Source organism: Puntigrus tetrazona, chromosome 2 (genome assembly GCF_018831695.1).
Source record: "Puntigrus tetrazona isolate hp1 chromosome 2, ASM1883169v1, whole genome shotgun sequence".
NCBI classification, from domain to species: domain Eukaryota; kingdom Metazoa; phylum Chordata; class Actinopteri; order Cypriniformes; family Cyprinidae; genus Puntigrus; species Puntigrus tetrazona.
This window is the reverse complement of record NC_056700.1, coordinates 2,528,082-2,536,257: the sequence shown is the minus strand read 5'-3', so window position 1 is coordinate 2,536,257 and position 8,176 is coordinate 2,528,082. Positions and strand designations below refer to the sequence as shown.

At 36.2% G+C, this 8,176-nt stretch overlaps 1 pseudogene; it reads left to right on the top strand.

The window, feature by feature from the left end:
- Nucleotides 1-209: 209 nt before the first annotated feature.
- LOC122358783 lies at nucleotides 210-8,176 on the top strand (annotated as a pseudogene).

The window sequence follows — 8,176 nt, the reverse complement described above, 5'->3', positions numbered from 1 at the left end:
GAGCAGGACTGTGTGCTTCTCCCCCCTCACCAGAGCCTCAGGGCTGCATAAGGCCGTCTGTGTGCGCTGTACAAGCCACCTCCGGCCAGCCTTCTCAATCACACCCAAACCTTCTGTTTGCCAACTCATGTTTGCATTGATGTAAATCTATTAAATTTAAACTCCCGGCTCCCTTTAATGACCTTGAGGCATTTTTCCCTAATCACTGTGTTTTTACCAGCTGTCGGTGTGCAAATAGTTATTTTCCTTTGTGAAAGCAAAACTGCAAAATATAGGATTACAACACCATATCACATCCTCCTTCTATCCGGCTGTGTGTCGGTGGGAGTGGCTCTTGTGGGCCTCTTCGCTCTATATTCAAGTCTGAGGCATGCTTTCTCAGTACCTGCACTGAAAGGATACTGTATCTGCTGAAAAAAAAGACTGTAATCTCTGCGATGACACCGCTGTGATGGTTTTAACTGGGGTGAGTGAGGATCATTGATCTGTGAAAATATCAGTGTGTGTGTGTGTGTATATTGTATTGTAAAGACACGTGGACTCTCGTTTAACGCCATAGTTAATGAATAGCATTAGGTGGCATTTTCTCATGGTGAACGCCACATTTTTATTGTAACATGGCTCACGCTGACAAATGAACAGTTACATAATTTTTGCAGTGTCTTCCTTGAGGTGTTAATAATCAATCAAGGCCATTATCGTTTAGTGATGTATAATGCTCTAATGGTTTGGAGACATGGGAAAACTATTAGAAATGCATTAGTAATGCATTATGGGTTTATACAAAGTAGTGATGTTAACTCTTAACTCTGTATTAATGCGTTTATTTATACACGCACACAAATCAAAATTTGACCTATGGTGTGACATAGCAAAAGGTAAAAAAATAATATTATATATATATATATATTATATTTCACTGTTTTTTTTTTTTTAAGTTTCTTTTGGGAGAAGAATTAATGCATGTTTACATTTTTTATATATATATATATATATATATATATATATATATATATATATATATATATATATATATATATATATATATATATATATATTATTATTATTTTTTTTTTTTTTTTTTTTTTACATATGTTGTTATTGATGCATACACTGCTGTTCAAAAATGTATAATTTTATTCAGTAACAAGTGACAATGAAAGATGTATAGTGCTACTCTATTTCAAATAAATGCTGTTTGTTTTTCAAATTTCTGTCCATCAAAATATACTTGAAACGTAAAATCTTAAGCATATATATTAATACAAATTAAAATGGTTTTATTAAGCAGTAATATTTTGATATTAAAATAAATCAAATAAATCCAGCCTTTTGAGCATAAAGACATACAAGACTTTTAATGTTACAAAAATCTAAAAAATATCCTATTGAACCAAACATTAGAACAGTGGGGTGTGTATATGATATATGCAAATGTTTCCATATCCCTCGTCATATAAAAATGTATCAGGCTTTAATCAACTGTCTTTGATGTGTCTCTCTCTCTCTCTGTTAGACTAAACAGGGAATCTCGTCCCTGTCCCCCGTCTCTGTATCAGCGGAGGTTTCCGGTATTTCCATGTCGTCCACCTCCTCACGACTGAAGTATGTTTCTCTGGGGGTGCTGGTGCTGCAGACCACCTCTCTGGTGCTGACGATGCGTTACTCTCGAACGCTGCAGTCTGACGGGCCGCGCTACCTGGCGTCGTCTGCCGTGGTGTGCGCCGAAGTCCTGAAGATCGCTGTATGCATGCTGCTGGTCTTCAGAGAACACAGTGAGCTTGCACCTCCTCGACAGTCTGTCTGCAGTGCATCTGATCTCTAGATGTTCCTTCTCTTTTGCTTTTCTTATATTTGTGTATCTGTCTCCAGGGTTTGACTGTCTAGTCCTAGTACTGACGCCGTTTTGTCTTTTCTTTTTCCATTGCCGTTACGTCTTTGTGGCTCTACGTTGTGTGCGTTTATCGCATGGTGAAAATGCTATTTTCAAACATAAACCTAATTGTGACTTTGTGTAATGTTTTTTTTACAATTCTGAAGATTTGTCTCTCAATAGGATCTTTTTTTGCTATTCTTAGGTTATGCATCACAAAGTGAACCTTTTTTAAGAAGTTCTGAGTTTGTCTTACACTTTATCCTTTTATTTCTGGCAATTTTGAGTGTATTCTGAGATGTATCTCAAAGTATAGCCTAGACCTTTTGCAGTTCTGAATTTATATATGGAAAATGTAGACTTTTTTGAGTTTATATCTCACAATCTTCTTATTTTTCACCATTATGAGTTTGTTTCACAATTCAGACTTAAATATCTCATATTCTCAGACCTTTTCCTCTCAATTTGAGCTTTTAAATTACAATTTTGACACTTTTTCTTGCAGTTCTGATTGCTTTTTTTTTTCCCCTCCCTTTTCAGATTTGTTTCTCGCGATTTTGAGAATGTATCCGACTATTAAGAACTATGAGACAAATAATGCTGTTTCAGAAGCAAGCCTGATGTTCAGTGTCCTCGAGTGTTTTGTGTTTTGAAGCAGCGCTCTCGTTCTTGTCAGGAGCTCGGAGCTGTAGAGGAGAGCTGTTGTTCCTCACCGTCTAATGCCGTGTGTGCCTCTTAGGTTTCAGTGTCCGTGCACTGAATCGGGTGTTGAAGGAGGAAGTGATCAACAAGCCTCTCCTAACGCTGAAGTTGGCCATTCCTTCAGGTATCTACACCCTGCAGAACAACCTGCTTTATGTGGCTCTGTCAAATCTAGATGCAGCTACGTACCAGGTGAGAAAGCACGACTCCAGAGGACAGGTTTTTAGGATATTATATACACTGATCTCATGGCATAAACTTACCTTGGTACACTTTTTAGACACGAAATACGTGCGATGAGTGCATATCACTGCAGTGTCCAAAGACATGAACACCTTTAATGACAAGTTTACAGTTTTGATTAATGCGTAATCTTTGCACAATGTTTTTGTATGACAACGGAAAATACAGCTTTATTGGATATTCATTTGTATTATAATAAGTGACCGCTCATAGAGTACTAGAACAAAACTCGTCTAAATGCAAACTGGGCACAAATGCGATCGCATCAGCAGTGAACCGTGCGGAGTTCACGTGAACCGTAGCACAGAGCGGAAGACAGCGTAGACTCCTCTTTAGTAACTTCATCATCTCTGGATAAGAAATAGTCCATTATAACATGGTTTTAGGGCACTCCGTCACCATGATTCAGTTCCGCCGTCTCACAGTATTAAAATTGATAAGTAAATACATGAACTTTGTGACGTAGTTTACACAGGACTGATGGGAAATGTGCATTGAAACAATATGTCACGCGGTTTGTTTTGATAGGATAGGTTCATCGTTTTTGTGGTGTTAAGAATAAGCACCTCCGCTGCACGTTCATAAGAGAAAGACGGTCTTTTAAGCTTGCTGCAATAAATTTCTAGTTCTCTAATTTTTGGCAAGATCTTTTCAGAGGTGATCAACGAGATGTTATAGAACACTAATGTAATGAAAACTTTATTTTGACAAAAAAATCCAAAACATTTCCTTAAAAACGTCCCAAAACGACGACATACGTGTTTTGCCCATTTGCATCAAACACACACACACACACACACATATATACACACACACACACATATATATACACACACACACACACACACACATACATACACTTATGTTCTTTCCAGAACTGTTATGCAATGTTATTAATTATTGTTTGGAACACCCCCATAAACATTTGTATTTACTTGAGATATAAGGCATTTAGTTTCTTTATAATAGGGCCAAACATCAATATATAATAAATTGTCAAATATAATACATTTATAACACTTTTTATTGTAGTCAATATATCTCCGTTTAGCTATAATGACAGCTATGATGACAGTTACTCAGTAAATATTACCTTCATTAAATTTCTCTTTCTGTCACTCCAGTTCAAATGTTTATTATGTGAATAATATTACGAATGACAAACATTCACATTCTGCAGAAAGCCTTTGACATTTCTACAGAAATCTCCATACTCCATGCAAATATCACTATGAGCTATTATCACAAATTGAAATGTTTTAAAATGGTATTTTGTTCCGTGATCAAAGCTGAATTTTCAGCATCATTACTTCAGTTCTCGTTGTCACATGATCCTTCAGAAATCATTTACAGTGGACAACAAAAATTCTTGGTATGTGTTTCTTTTAAGACTTACTTGATTAACTTTCTCATTGATTTTCCAGGTTACATATCAGCTGAAAATTCTCACTACAGCCCTGTTCTCTGTGTCCATGCTGGGCAAAAGGCTTGGTATTTACCAGTGGCTCTCGCTGGTCATTCTGATGACTGGAATTGCACTTGTCCAGGTAAGTAGATGTTCACCCTTAATTAGACTGAATCATTATTTCCTGAAACTGTACAGCTATATTATTTGTTGTATAAAAACCAACCAACCTATATATATGTATATATATATATATATATAATGTATATATATATGTATATGTAACAGTTTATTTTTTTTTACTGTTACACATATTAGTTGCTTATTACATGCATATTGCTAGAATATTAGCCATTTAGTAGTGTTAATTAAGCACATATTAATGCCTTATTCTTCTTCCTCTATTCCTACCCAGTACCTGCACAAGACTTGTGCACTGTTTTTTTAAACGGACATCATTTCAAAACTGGTAAAAATGGAGAGAAGAAATTGATAGGCTTAATTTATTTATTAATTTAACTTTTAATTGGCTAAGAAATTTAACAAGTACTAATAATAAGCAGCAAATTAAGATGTTATTGAGGGAAAAGTCATAGTTAATAGTTATCAAAGTGTTACCTTTATATTATATATTGTAAAACCATATACTATTTAAAAACAGAAGAATTTATTAAATGTAGATAGTCTAATACTTTTAAATATTTATGTGATCTGTTTTGTCACATACATTTTAATATTATATAATCTAAAACATTCATTGTAAAATATTTAGTTCATTTCAAGTTGTATGCATATAATTATTAAAAAAAAAAAAAAAAAAATATATATATATATATATATATATATATATATATATATATATATATATATATATATATATATATATATATTTTTATTTTTTTTTTTTTTGTTTTGTTTCATTAATAATGTTGTGATGAATGTTGATCAATGAAATGAATGTTTTATTCACATTTATATTATTTATTTTACTTAATCAAAACAATTTTCATTTCATCCATTTCTATCATTTACCACTTTTTCCACTGACCTTCTAGCCCTCTCTTGGGGTGGTTGAAAACTTTTGTGTGTGCTTTAAATATGACTCCTCCTCTGTTTGTTTAACCTGAACCAACAGTAGCCAACTGAAGTTACCCAGAGCACCAAGCAGGAGGATCTGACGGCCGGCTCTCAGTTGATGGGTCTTCTCGCTGTGCTTGTGGCCTGCTTCTCCAGCGGATTTGCTGGCGTGTATTTGAAAAATCCTCAAAGAAAGCAAGCAGAGCGTCTGGATCCGTAACATCCAGCTAGGGTCAGCAGAATTTTATTAAAATGATGAACCTAGGAGAACAGCTCAGCAGCCCATTTCCATTTTGTCATAAAAAGAAACAAAATACGCGATTTAGTTTTGGCAGCCGTTGTTTACAAGCTGCTTCTTCGGTTTCCGGGAAATGCGTTAGCTTTTGTGACACAGCTTTGCTTTTTCTCCACACTTGTTCCATCGATCTTCTCAGGTTTATTTGGGCTGGTTTTGGGCTCGGGGGAGTGTTTGCGTCGACGGAGAGCGCGAGTGCAGGAGAGAATGGACTCTTTCAAGGGTACAATGGTTTGACGTGGACTGTGGTGGCTCTCCAGGTACATTTTTGGACTTCTTTTCAATAATCGCACCTAAACGGACCTGCATGTCACACGTTGTTGTTTGTGTTAAACGTGCCTCACATACTTTCTGTAGGCTTTGGGTGGGTTAGTCATTGCAGCTGTCATCAAATATGCAGATAACATCCTGAAAGGCTTTGCCACGTCCATCTCAATCATTCTCTCCCACCTCATCTCTTATTTCTTGTTGGAAGATTTTGACCCCACAAGGTAAGACGCTATCATTTATATTTGGATTTTTCCCAGAAACCGTGCCATGCGTGACTCTTACTACTGGAAAAAATGTTAAAGATACTGAATACTCGTGTGAATGATCAAACTGCATGCAATACAAGCGTATATTTGACTTGTGGGATTATATCTGAGGAGTGTGTTTGTGCCGATCCACACTCAGTGTTTAGTTTGTACTGTTTTACAACACCTTTGTTTTATTAGTTACATTTTGGTCATTTACATTTGTGTCGTTTTCACGTTTGAAATTACGCCAGAAGAACACATTATCATTTCCTTTGAAGAAGCCATCAAACAGTCCCTTTATACCAGGTCTGCCAAAGACACGGAGCTGCGAAAAACAAACCAAACATTTGTGGGTGCATTCATTATACTGGTTTGATTTATTCATAATCTTTTTTTAAGCTTTTTTTAGCTATGCATATATGAGGTAATATAAAACTGAGGCACTCGTTAAAGTAAAAACATTAAACAAACACATATTTGGACCTTCGTCTTACGTTTTGGTGCTTTGACATGCTACTTTTCCATTGTTGGTAGAGTAAAGATGCATATAAAACAACTCAAGGTTTTTCCAAATCTCAAGAAAATAGCCAAACATGCAACGCTCCGTGTGAAACAGTCTTTTTAAAATATGCAATGATGCTATTGAAACAAATTGAAAAAAACAACACATTGGTGGAGACGGTGAAATGAACACCGTCCTATGAAATATGAAAACTCTACTAGACATTTATGCATCTTTCATTTTTAAACACAAAAACATATTTTGTGTGAATGGCTCTCAATACACAGAAAGCATTGTCAATTGTTGGTGAATTGACTGTGTTCCCTATTAGTGTTTTTACATAATTTTTCTGTGTATTTGGTGTAATGCAATTTGTTTATGTAGTGTGAGGTTCAATAAACGCATTTATTTTCCACATACTGTAAATAGTTGTCTCTCCTCTAAGCCCCCCCAATCCTGAAACGGGTCGATTTATGTACAAAGCTCATCGTGCTAAAAAGCGAGGTGTGCTCTGATTGGCCAGCTATCCAGTGTGTTTGTGATTGGCGAATACCTCCTCAAGCGTGTGGCAAATGTTACACCGTATCATAATGTGATGCCGTGTCCGCGCTATAACACACAAACAATGAAATCCATTGCAAACGAGGTATTCATTGCATCCATTGGAGACGTAATTACTGATTATAATGACTGTTGCGCCGTAAACATAAACCACGAGAAACCATAAACGACAAGCACTGCTCTACACTGCTCAAAACTTGTGTTCGATCGTTTTAGAAAGGCACGGTCGAGCCTTAACTTTATTAAAAGTTTTGGGAATTTGCAGCTTTAAGGATCTTATCTAACACTCCAAAGAGAAAGAAAAAACTTGAATGGCCCTTTACGTTCAGAAGTATTTGCTGTTATTCAGTAATCAGTTCAAGTTCTAGCTTATAAATTCCAAACTTACTGTAACAAGGTTGAGATAATGTTGCTCTAATCTGAATATTGTTGGGAACGTCTCCATTCAGTGGTCACCCAAGGTCTCACGACAGCAATGTCCCTGGAAATTTTGGCCTGGGATGCTTAAAATATGATTTCTCTGCAGTTCAGCATTACCCTTTTCAAAACGAAATTATATATCCTGAGTACAAGTCCTGAAATTTTCTGGCATAAATGGCACCGTTTCCTGGGAATGACCCAGATATTGCACTTTGTAGATGTTGAGGAAAATAAAGCTTTTTATTTTCTTTTGTAGCGTGTTTTTCCTGGGTGCGATGCTGGTTATCGCTGCTACATTTCTCTACGGGTATGAGAGCACACCTGCCGTCAGCTCTAGTAAAGTCTAGAAGACCGGACTCAAGATGATAAACAGTCATCAGGAGATGCTCTACTTCAGCTGAAGTTCAAGGCTAGAGAACCGGTGATGCTGTAAGGATGCTATTAGAAGGTAGCGCAAAAAAAAACCCCCAAACATTCAACCGTCTAAACCTGAGTTATATCATTTCATGAAATCAACAAGCTAACAGTAGTAATGAAACTCAAAAACGTCTTCTGATGCGTTCTGTGGCAGGACTGTTTG